The sequence below is a fragment of the Oreochromis aureus genome, linkage group 4, assembly GCF_013358895.1.
Source record: "Oreochromis aureus strain Israel breed Guangdong linkage group 4, ZZ_aureus, whole genome shotgun sequence".
Lineage (NCBI taxonomy): Eukaryota > Metazoa > Chordata > Actinopteri > Cichliformes > Cichlidae > Oreochromis > Oreochromis aureus.
This window is the reverse complement of record NC_052945.1, coordinates 33,663,645-33,676,151: the sequence shown is the minus strand read 5'-3', so window position 1 is coordinate 33,676,151 and position 12,507 is coordinate 33,663,645.

Here is a 12,507-nt window from a genome sequence, read left to right as displayed (position 1 = left end):
ACAACTTAGACTTCTACTAATGGTCAAAACATGTTACACATGACCAGGATGCACAGGGTTAGAAATGAGTACATCATAGGGACAACTCACATTGAGTGATTTGGGGACAGAGTTAGAGGCAAGACTGAGATGAACTGAGCAAAGCTTCTTGAATATGGAGCTGCCAAGCAGGAGGTAAAAGAAGAAGACCAAAGAGAAGAATAATGTCGCTGAATCCAGTGAAATAGGATGTGCGGAGGGTTAGTGTGACAGATGAGGATGCTAAGGCTAGGGTGATGCTGGCAGAGGTAAAGTACACAAGTATTCAAAAGCTTTGATACCCATAAATATGCGTCATGTGTCATTTACAACACATCTCACTGGTTTGCACCATGTCCTGTGTAATGAAGGCTGAAGACCCCCAAATGTAGATTTCAGGCAGATTTCCAATGAAGCAGTCTTTATTTGAAGGGAAACAAAATCCACAAAGCACACAGTCACACTGGGGAAACACTGGGAGCTACGAACCAGAGAAGGACAACAAGACGGGAAACAGACAGAGGGGAACAGGATGACATAACAATGAGCTAAGACCAACTGAGGGAGTAAATATACATGGGGATGGGGCCAAAGTGGAAACACCTGGAAAAAACACAACTAAATGAAATAAATCTAATAATGAGACATAGGAAGTAAGTATAAACAAAGCGCAAGTACAGATGACTAACAAAATAACTCATGAAGAACTAAACAAGGGGACATCACTGACAGAGACTAAAGTATAGATGGGGAACACTTGGCAAGACAGTTTAAACTGAAAGAAGAAATATAATAAACTCAATAAGTGGAACAAAAGCACAAAGCACAATTAATAAGAACTAGGACTATAACCACTTCACCAAACTCAAAAAGAAAAAGGAAATGATAAAACTCAAAACAGCAGGTCAACAACCCAGGGACCATCACGCACCATTTCCCATTCTCATACAGTTCCTGCAGCAGCTTAAGTTCGCCTGTTTGACAGAAGTGGGAGGTAACAAAGTACAAATACCCTACAATACTTCGTTACTGTACTTAAGTAGAATTTTCAGGTATTTTACTTGAGTATTTCTCTTTCTGAAACTTTTTACTTTTACTCCCTACATTTTTAAACAAATATCTATACTTTCTACTCCTTACATTTTCAAAACAGACTCGCTAGTTTAGGTTCAGCAGTATCATCTATAGCGTTTATACACAGGAGTTAAAGTGGCTCGAAGGAGTACTTCAGAATCTAGCTAGTGCAAAAGAATAGGAGGAAGCATGAAGAGAGTGACAATTTTTACGTGTCACGTAATTTCAAATTCAATGTCAGCTCAACAAACATCAGCAAACACACAAACTGTTTGTGTGCAGTTTGTCTCACAGTGTGTTGCAGCTAAAGATCCAGCTGTTGTATTTCACAGGGAGAGAAAAGAGAGAGAGCTAACTTCACTCAGAGATGGAGAGAGACAAGAAAAACAGGAAGGAGAGAGGTTAGATTTAAAGGTAAGGGCTGCTCAAGGGTATTTGATGAACTGCAAATTTAAAGCTTACATGTAATGTCTTAATTTTAGTCACGTATTGCATTTGTATATGATGTGTGTCAAGGAATTATGTATTTTCACGTTGTGAAGCGTTCTGCAAAGCTATAAAAACTTTGTGTTATTCAGATGTTGCCTGAAAATACTGGGTAGTTTTGTCCAGGATAAACAGGTTAGTTTGCAGTACTGTGGTGAATTCACGGTAAAGTTCTGTGTTGGACTGGTTCACAGTGGCTGTGGTGCTCGTGGTAAGATATAGGTTGCATTAAATGCAGAGAGATAAATTTGTATTTACAATGATGAATTCAGACTCAATCACTGAATTCCAGCTCTATACCAACTGCATACAGTATAGTATAAAGACAGTTATTGCAGAGGATGGACATCAACCATCATAGCTTGTGAAACCGCTGACATCTTGTTAAATTCAGCTGTGAAAATACACAAAGAGCAGCAGGTAAGTTGATCACAAAATGTACACTAAGAAAACCCACTGAAGCTCACATTAGAAATTATTGTTGTGATAAGTTGTGATTCTTTTCTCCACTCTGAACCACTTCACAGACCTTCAGGTTTCCCAACCTGCTGAATTCCACTGTAACGCCTGACTGTTCTTATTTTACTGTTTATGTGTGGAGGTAAAGCCTATATGTACATATATATAGATATATATATATATCTATATATATATAAAAAAACACCCAGCACGCCCCTACGGGCGGTTTATCCTTCAAGCTCGGGTCCTCTACCAGAGGCCTGGGAGCTTGAGGGTCCTCTTGCAGTATCTTAGCTGTTCCCAGGACTGCGCTCTTCTGGACAGAGATCTCCGATGTTGTTCCCGGGATCTGCTGGAGCCACTCGCCTAGCTTGGGAGTCACCGCACCTAGTGCTCCGATTACCACGGGACCACCGCTACCTTCACCCTCCACATCCTCTCGAGCTCTTCTCTGAGCCCTTGGTATTTCTCCAGCTTCGTGTTCCTTCTTCCTGATGTTGCTGTCATTCGAACCGCTACATCGATCACTACGGCCGCCTTCTCCTGTTTGTCTACCACCACTATGTCCGGTTGGTTAGCCACCACCATTTTGTCCGTCTGTATCTGGAAGTCCCACAGGATCTTAGCTCGGTCATTCTCCATCACCCTTGGGGGCATCTCCCATTTTGACCTCGGGACTTCCAGGTTATACTCGCACAGATGTTCCTGTACACTATGCCGGCCACTTGGTTATGGCGCTCCATGTATGCCTTGCCTGCTAGCATCTTGCACCCTGCTGTTATGTGCTGGATTGTCTCAGGGGCATCTTTACACAGCCTGCACCTGGGGTCTTGCCTGGTGTGATAGACCCCAGCCTCTATGGATCTTGTACTCAGAGCTTGTTCTTGTGCTGCCATGATTAGTGCCTCTGTGCTGTCTTTCAGTCCAGCTTTGTCCAGCCACTGGCAGGATTTCTGGATATCAGCCACCTCCTCTATCTGCCGGTGGTACATACCGTGCAGGGGCCTGTCCTTCCATGATGGTTCCTCGTCTCCTCCTCTTTCTTGGGTTTCTGCTGCCTGAGGTATTCACTGAGCACTCGGTCAGTTGGGGCCATCTTCCCAATGTATTCTTGGATGTTCGTTGTCTCATCCTGGACTGTGGTGCTGACACTCACCAGTCCTCGGCCCCTTCCTTCCGCTTAGCGTACAGCCTCAGGGTGCTGGACTTGGGGTGAAACCCTCCATGCATGGTAAGGAGCTTTCTTGTCTTTATGTCAGTGGCTTCTATCTCCTCCTTTGGCCAGCCTATTACCCCAGCAGGGTACCTGATCACGGGCAGGGCGTGGGTGTTGATGGCTCGGATCTTGTTCTTACCGCTCAGCTGACTCCTCAGGACTTGCCTGACCCTCTGCAGGTACTTGGTGGTTGCAGCTTTTCTAGCGGCCTCTTCATGGTTCCCATTCGCCTGCGGGATCCCCAGGTACTTGTAACTGTCCTCTATGTCTGCAATGTTGCCTTCTGGTAGTTCGATCCCCTCAGTTCTGACTACCTTTCCTCTCTTTGTTACCATCCGACTACACTTCTCCAGCCCGAATGACATCCCGATGTCATTGCTGTATAGCCTGGTAGTGTGGATCAGTGAATCGATGTCTCGCTCACTCTTGGCATACAGCTTGATGTCATCCATGTACAGGAGGTGGCTGACAACCGCCTCCGCTTCGTAGTAGTCGGTATCCGTAGCCAGTCTTGTTAATGATCTCACTGAGGGGTTCAGGCCTATGCAGAACAGCAGTGGGGACAGAGCATCTCCTTGGTAGATCCCGCACTTGATGGTGACTTGTGCTATGGGCTTGGAGTTGGCCTCTAGTGTTGTGCGCCACATCCCCATTGAGTTCCTGATGAAGGCTCTTAGGGTCCTGTTGATCTTGTACAATTCTAGGCATTCCAGTATCCAGCTGTGGGGCACTGAGTCATAGGCCTTCTTGTAATCAATCCAGGCTGTGCACAGGTTGGTCAGTCTGGTCTTGCAGTCTCGGCTGACTGTTCTGTCTACCAGTAGCTGGTGTTTTGCCTCTGGTATTCTTGCCAATCCCTTTCTGTGCCCCGCTCATGTATTGACCCATGTGCCCGCTCATTTTAGCCGATATGATGCCTGACAGGAGCTTCCATGTAGTACTGAGGCAGGTTATTGGTCGGTAGTTGGATGGGACCGGTCCTTCTTGGGGTCCTTGGGGATCGGTTAGCCATTCCGGTGTCTCTCGTTAACTAGCAGCTGGTTCATTTGTGCTGCCAGACGCTCGTGGAGTGCAGTCAGCTTCTTCAGCCAGTAGGCGTGAACCATGTCGGGCCCTGGTGCTGTCCAACTCTTCATACTGGAGACCCTTTCTTGGATATCTGCCACTGTGATGGTTACTGGACCCTGTTCAGGAGGTTGCTGTGGTCTGCCCTCAGATCCACTAGCCACTGAGCATTGCCGTTATGGGTTGCGCCCTTCTCCCATATGCTCTTCCAGTATTGCTCCGTCTCCAGCCTTGGTGGTGCTGTTCTGTTATTGTTCCTTGCCACTGAGAGTACACCTTTGCTGGTTCTGTGGAGAACAGCTGGTTTATTCTCCTGCCTTCTATCTCTCTGGTGTACCTCCTGCGGCTGGCCAAGGCTGTGAGTCTTTGCTTGGCAGTTTCCAAGGCCTCAGGTATGGACAGCTTGCTGTATTTCTTATGCACCTTCTTTGTCGCGCCTTTCTGCAACTCCGTTAGTTGGCTAACCTCCCTTCGTGCTACTTTGATCTTGCCCTCTAGCCTCCTTCTCCATGGAGGGTACTGCCCCTTGTGGCTGTTCAACTTGTAGCAAGCATCTCACTGATCACTGCTGCCATAGTGTAGATCAGCTTGTTAGTGTCGGTAATCGTGGTTGTAGGTATCATCCGTGAGTGCTGCATTAACATCATCTAGCAGACCTTCTGAGGGTACTTCACGTAATCTTGGTAACCGCCACGGGGGATCCAGGTTTCAAGCTTGGCCATGATCCTATCTTTCAGGTCAGTTCCTCTCGCACTCAACTGGGGGCCAGTATGTATATATATATATATATATATATATATATATATATATATATATATATATATATATATATATATATATATATATATATATATAGATATATATATATATATATATATATATATATATATATATATATATATATATATATATATATATATATATATATATATATATATATATATATATAGATAGATACATATATATATATATATATAATTTTTACTGCATGTATCCAACACAACACACTTCAAGCTAAGTATATTCATTAGAATTAGACTTTAAATTTGAACAATTTTTGTATTATCATTTACTAATATTATTTTATTATGATATTAACATATCACAAGGTTCAGCTACCTTTGTTCAAAAAATGTTAGTAGAATTGTCCTTTAAGGAGCTACTTCACTTCAGCTTTTTATTGTTGAAGTACTGCAGCTATCTGCTCATCTAGCTAAGTAAACAAAGTCTGTACTTTTGCCACCTCTGCTGCTGACAACACAAAATGAAGATGCCTTTTCCAGAACTGAGAGCACATTTTCATATAGGCTCTGGCGACCCCTAAAGGCAGCAGTCAAAAAAGAAAAGATAGTGAAGTCTTCAAAATATGCACGCAGATGTGTGTTACAGATTGAAAAATATACTCAGAATACAGACAAATTTACAATACAAATATACGAGTATCTATAGTGTCTATACACAGAAACACAGAAACTCTTAGACTTTACACAAGTGTGCTTCATTTGCCTCATGTGATTCCTAACACAGGTGGCTGCAGGAGGGGTGATTATTTACATGGGGTCTACAAAAAGTTTTTGCTAAGTTTTTACTGAGCTGTACCCTCTGGGGCTGAAAAATCAAGTTTTAGAAGTCCCATTTGAGGCTTACTCAAAATGTAAATCATTCCCCAGAGACTCTCATATTACATTATCAGTTACACAGATGGATAGATTGATCTATGGGGGAACAGATTGATGATAAGAGTGTAGACTGTGGGGTGGCTGTAGTTCAGGTGGGAGAGCAGGTTGCCTACTAACCGGAAGGTTGGTGGTTTGATCCCAGTCTCCTCCAGTCTGCATACCAAGATACTAACCCCATGAATGTTGAATGTTAGATAGATGTGGGTGGGTGAATGTACAATTTGTGTGAGGTTCAGATAGAGTAGAAAAGCTATATAAACACTGGTCCATTTATTTTAAAAAGACAATGGAGAAGACTGTGAAAGATAGGGTGCTAAAGAGAGAAATGCAGAAGTATGGATGCTAACAGATTTTGCGTAATACATACTTTAGGAAGAGGGTGGAACATGGGGTAACATATAAGAGTGAAGGAAGAGTAGAGGAGTGACTGGAACAGTACAGATGTAGAAGGTGTTTGGTGTGTCCTCTGGACAGAGGAAAAATTCTAATAAAACTAACATTACTTTACTTGGCCTTCGAAATCTTAGAAACTAGTTGTCTAACCAGATACTTACTCTGGATGGCATTACTTTTGCTCAGGATATGGCCTTCAGTATGCATATTAAACAAATATGTAAATATGTAGCTACTTTTCATTGACTAACATATGAGGTCTTGAGTAATCAGGCCCCATCTTATCTTAAGGACCTCATAGTACGGTATCTCTACAACAGAGTGCTTCACTCTCTTCGTTCTTTATATAGCACCAAATCAAAGCAACAGTTGCCTTAAGGTGCTTTATATGGTAATATATTGGATCGCATTATCAATCAAAATCTGGTGGTACTTTTCTACATTGATATTTCCATCAATTTTGGCATGATCACCAACACCATTCGCTGATAATTTGAATAATAATTTGAGTCAAAAATTTCCAATTTGGATTCATCACTCCACGAGATCCATTGCCACTGATTTTCAGTTCAGTTCTTGTGTAATTTGCGTAACTTGTGTAATTTTAACTTCCACTAAGGCGATTTCTTTTTTTTTTTTTTTTTTTTTTTTAACCTGTCCCGTTTGGTTCTTTTGCCATCAGAATTATTGTCTAAAGGCGAAGAAAGATGCCCAACGGATTTACTTTACCAAATGGACCATCCCAGCCTTGCCGTAATGGTCCATTTGATTCAACTTTTTATTGTTTATTTTATTTTCACTTGCTGAATACGGGACAGACTTGACTGGAGGAGAGAACGTGGAGAAAGAAAGAGGGAAAGAAAAAATGATAATTTGAATAATAATTTGAGTCAAAAATTTCCAATTTGGATTCATCACTCCACGAGATCCATTGCCACTGATTTTCAGTTCAGTTCTTGTGTAATTTGCGTAACTTGTGTAATTTTAACTTCCACTAAGGCGATTTCTAGCAAAGCTTCAGAAACCAATAAATGAATAGTAGATGGAAGGCCCTAATGCATCTCTCAGGCCCTGTGTCAGGCTATTGCTGGAGTTTTTCCTGTTTCTTAAGGACATGTCTTTCAGATACCTTTCATCTGCTGTATATAGTTTTATAGGTGTGCCACTTCTTGTTTTGCCCTCCGCTTTTTAAGGACACACTACACATCATGCTGAGATATAGTTTTTAGCTAATAGCTCTTTGGGAGTCACCTTGTTGGTACAAAAACACAATTTTATGCCCGTCAAACTGTGTTAACTTTGAAACTTTTTGTAGAGTCAATTGAAGAAATTAAAACAAATTAAGTGTTTTGTGACAGGTTGCTAGAAACAAAGTGCCAAAAAATACAATTTAAAATTGGTTATCTGCTGCTTTGTCTGGTATAGTATATGTAGACACCAGATCACTTCATCCTTTAGGTTAGGTTTCTTTTATGTCTGAATGATTGATTCTTCATAAGCAAAAAACCCCCCAAAACATTCCTCTGAAAAAGCTGAATACAAGGATTGGACCGAAAATGAGTGGAAAAGTAGCCAATGTCCAAAGAAAACCTTCTGAAAGCTGGAGAACTGCTGTTCAATATCACTTTAAAATGATAAGAAGGTCTGGCTCCTTGGAAATAAAATGCAAAGAAATGAGGCGGTGGCTCAAAGCTTTTGCACAGCACTGTGTATCCAGTTTGTAGTTTTCACCGTGACATTAAAGGTTCTTTAGCTGTTGATCAATGTGAAAAAGGCCACATTAAAGTAAATGTGGATGACTTTTCATGTGCACATTTGCTCTAGAGAGCCAGTTTTGTGACAGCTGACACTGAGATGAGATGCAGTGCACTTCAGCAATACAAAGAGATGGAAAATATACTCAACTGTTAAAGGGTGGGAAGGCTGTAATGTAATGAATATGTTTTGAATTTATTCTAACTCAACAGGAAAAAAACATGATCAACATCATCATCCTGTCTTTCAGGATGGTCTGGCTTTTATTACAGCAGGTGTTTATAAGGGCAGCTGCCTTTTACTGACATTCAATTTTTAAAATTAGTCACTTTGTTTGATTTGGCACTGACATGTGTGTCTAAGTGTGTGGTAGAGGAAAATATATGTATGTATATCTATATACACTCACATGCACAGAGAGAGAGAGACAGGGACTACTTGTCAAACATAGACCAGACTTTAACACCTCCCCATATTGTTTGAGTACCCTGTACCTTCCTTCATTCATGAAAGCACATCATGCTGTCCTAATCTGTGTGCTGCATGTAAGCAGATTAGACTCTTTTTCCTTGTTTTACAACAAACCAACAGAGGCAGGCTTGCTGCGATTGGCTTGTGGGGAATTTGAATGTGGCAAATGATTGGCCAACTGTGTGACATTGATGGACTGGCTTCCTGGTGATTGGTTAGTTAAGCTCTGACATCACCCGTGTGGGTTGTTGACAGAAGGAGAGAGAGACATAGTGTGCATGAAGGGGAGAGAGAGCGCACGAGAAAGAGAGAGAGAGAGTGGGAGGGATAAAAATTGATAAAGAGACCTAGCTTTAACATTGGTGAGAGAGGTAGGCGGTCAAAACTCTCTCTCTTTCTGTGTGTGTGTGTGTGTGTGTGTGTGTGTGTGTGTGTGTGTCTTCCCAGTCATCCATTTCCTTCATTTAATCATTTGCATCTTGATTAAATCAAACTAAACAGCATAAAGTCAGCAAATAAGACTTCTACAGGAAAACTGTACATTATATTTATTGTTAAAGTTCTGCTGCACTTCCAGTCTTATTTAGGTGCAGTGTTTGGACGTTATTAGCTTTTTCCAAAAGAGGAGACACTAGTTCGTGCAAATGCAAAAGTATCTTAATTACAAGTCTTCTTTGCTTGGCTGTTGAAAGGCCGGAGACAATTAGCAAAGTAATGACAATTCCATTTGGTCAACTCTCACTCCCTAACCCTAACTGTGCTACTTGATATACAAGCAAAACCTGAATGGTAAGTCTTTGGGAGACTGTAAGGTCAAAAGAAGCTTATATCTGTATCTTCCTATACAGTAAATAGATAAAATATATGTATGTATAGAAACCTTTCAACTTTCCATGAGTTCTTTTTCTGTCTGACTTCATTTTTTTGCTGGAGGTCCAGTGAGTCAAGGTAACTTTAGACAACATTATTTTAGACTGCAAGTAGGCTGCCAGGACTGATAAATTGCTTTAGGAACTCTTGTGGCCAATAGTTATGTCTCTTTTTTCTTTGGTATCATAATGTCTCGCCATGACATAACCCTGTTCCTAAAGAAACAGAGTAGATGACGTTTCAGGTTTCGACTGGGTTTGTCTCTTCATGGCCAAATGTTCTGTCTGCAAACCCTCGCCTTTAGGTGATGTGGAAATGTAATTATGTTACTTTTCTACAGCACTTTCCAGCTGGGACCCTGGCTGTAAAAATTAATTAGCACTTTCAAAACGCCAAGCCTGTGACACCATAATGAGTAAAGTGACAGGCAAAGAGTCACTGCCAACAACAGCAGGCAGGCACAGTTTCCAGAAACCTCCAGAGATCTCCAGAGCAACTAAGAGAGAACCCAGCTGAATGCCTGGAGACTGCTAGCTGTTTCCACTAAAAACTTGCCAAAAGCACCAGTGAAACATTTTAACAAACTGGCTGAGAATTTAAACAAAAAGATCAATACATTTTTCATATTTTAAAAATATCAGTTACACAGATATTAGACAATATCAATAGATACCTGGAGGGACCCTCCAGGTATCTATTGACTATTTGACTGAAAAGTTAAAGAGTAGAGCTTAAACGATCACAGAAGATCTAGTGTCCATGCAGGTACAACAGAGATCGTTTTGGAGATCCTTGGACTGTGTTTAAACTGCTTTCATAGTCTGTATCAGATGTGTCTGGACTATCTAAACATGTTAAATCAAGTTCTGTGTTTATTGTAATAGACATGGTGAGTTTTGATCAGCACCGGAAGCAGTTAAAAACATAATCTTCTCAGACTGTAGTGATCCAGACCTGTCACTGTGTGCCCACCAAAACTGGGCCCACAACAGGACCATAACCAGCCTCATCATCAAACTTCCATCTTTCCTTAATGAGAGGCAAAAAGAGAACCTTTATACTGCTGGGCGGCTATATTCCATCTTTTTAAATAAATACAAACTAAACAAATATAACCCAGTCTCGGCTGGAAGAAACAGAACAGCCTGTTATGCCACCATCCGGCCAAAAATGAAGATGAATCAGTGAATATAAACAAAAACAAAACATCCCACCTTCGAATGAAACACTCTTGTTCGTCATTGGCTTCATGCAGTTACACATTTACTTCTTGGTACTCATCAGTTATTACTTTAATATACTTATAATATACTTAATATACCTTAAACCTGTTTCTGTGGCATATTCCTAAAATGAAATGTAATTGGATACAGAGTTGTAAATTCTAAGTATCTTTTGAATCTGGGGGCATGTTTTAGCCCCATGAGATAGCAAAAACTGGGTCACACAGACAAACACATTCACACACATTCACACACAATATAAATGATGCCCCTGTGCTTGAAAAAACAAGCAGGTTCCATGCAGGATCTCAGAGCTCTGATTGGAGAAACACAAAACCAGCCAACAGAAAAACACACAGCCGCAATTAGCAACAGAAAAACCATTTATCCCAGCGTGAATGTAAACATATAGAGACAGGCTGCTGATAAATAGAGGGAGCGGGAACGAGAGGAAGGGTTGGAGGTGAAAGAGCCAGGAAGCAGAAAAATGATCTGGATTAAATAAACCAAAGAATGTTTGGTTATGTATGCGTGTAAGCATGTGTGTACGTATGTGTATGTTTGTTTGTTTGTTTTTGTTTTTCAGTTTTACAAAAAAACAAGTAAAAGGCCTACAGTGCCATCTAATTTTATTTTTTCATATTTATTTATTTATTTATTATTTTGTCTAAAACTATAGGTGAGTCCAGGTGTTTGTTTTTTTTGCTGACCATAAATATTACATAAAATCTAATATTGACGGTTCAAACCCTAAAACCTATAAATATTAGAAGGAATTAGTATGCTAATTTTTTTGTTGTTGTTTTTTTGCAATTCACTTATTAACCACCAGGTGATGCCAAAACCTCGGGACAAATAAATGACACTTACCAGGCCAGACATAGTACGTTATTCAGTGTTCCTTTTGTAAGTATTGGGCTTCCAAAAATGAATCTTACCACTCTTAAAATTACTCCAGAAACTTACTTGGGCATTTTCCTATAAGTCATACTTGGTTTTTAAGGAATTTTCAGAAAATTTTAATTTCAGGAACCTGGAGAAACGATGGTGAAAGGTACCATTTCTCTCTATTGTATGAAGTCTGTGTAATAAGCATATTAATAGCATATTAATTGTGTGAAATTTGGATTAGAATAGTAAAGTCACATCAAAGCACAGCCTTGTGTCCCAACATTAGGTAAGCAGAGCTTCCAAAATTGTGCCCTGCGGCTTAGCCTTGTGCCTTATGCTCTGGACATGAATAGGCAAAATAGCTGAATTTGTTTGTCTTTTTTTGCTCCATTAGTACAATTTCATTTTTAGTTGTTTTATGCCCTAAAAAGCTTTCAAAAATCTGGACGAATGGTAGGAAATTCTATAGAAAATACATACATATAAATTGTACACATCAAAGGTTGCAGTTACTAGTACGAAGAATAAACAAAAATTGTGACCGGGAAGGGGGGGAGGGAGGGGTTGGAACATTTCCTTGTGTGGAGAAATGCCAGAACTCACTAAAAGAAAAAAGAAAAGAGATCTGTCTGGAGAAACGATGGTGAAAGCTACCTGTCAAGGCTTCAGCAGGACCCAGAAAGTCAACAGCTATCACCTCAAGTTTGTCATTCATTGGGAGAGGTTCGTTAATTTTATCATGTTGCCATGGAAGCTGAAGAAACACTTGGAAACCAAACCTCCCTTTATCTTGAAAATATTTGGCTCCATTCAAATGACTGCTGAATTTAAACCAGAGGTAGCAAGAATGTTTGTTCCACTGTGTGAAAATGCAGAGTTTACTGTAAAAAAGAAAATGAATCTTATG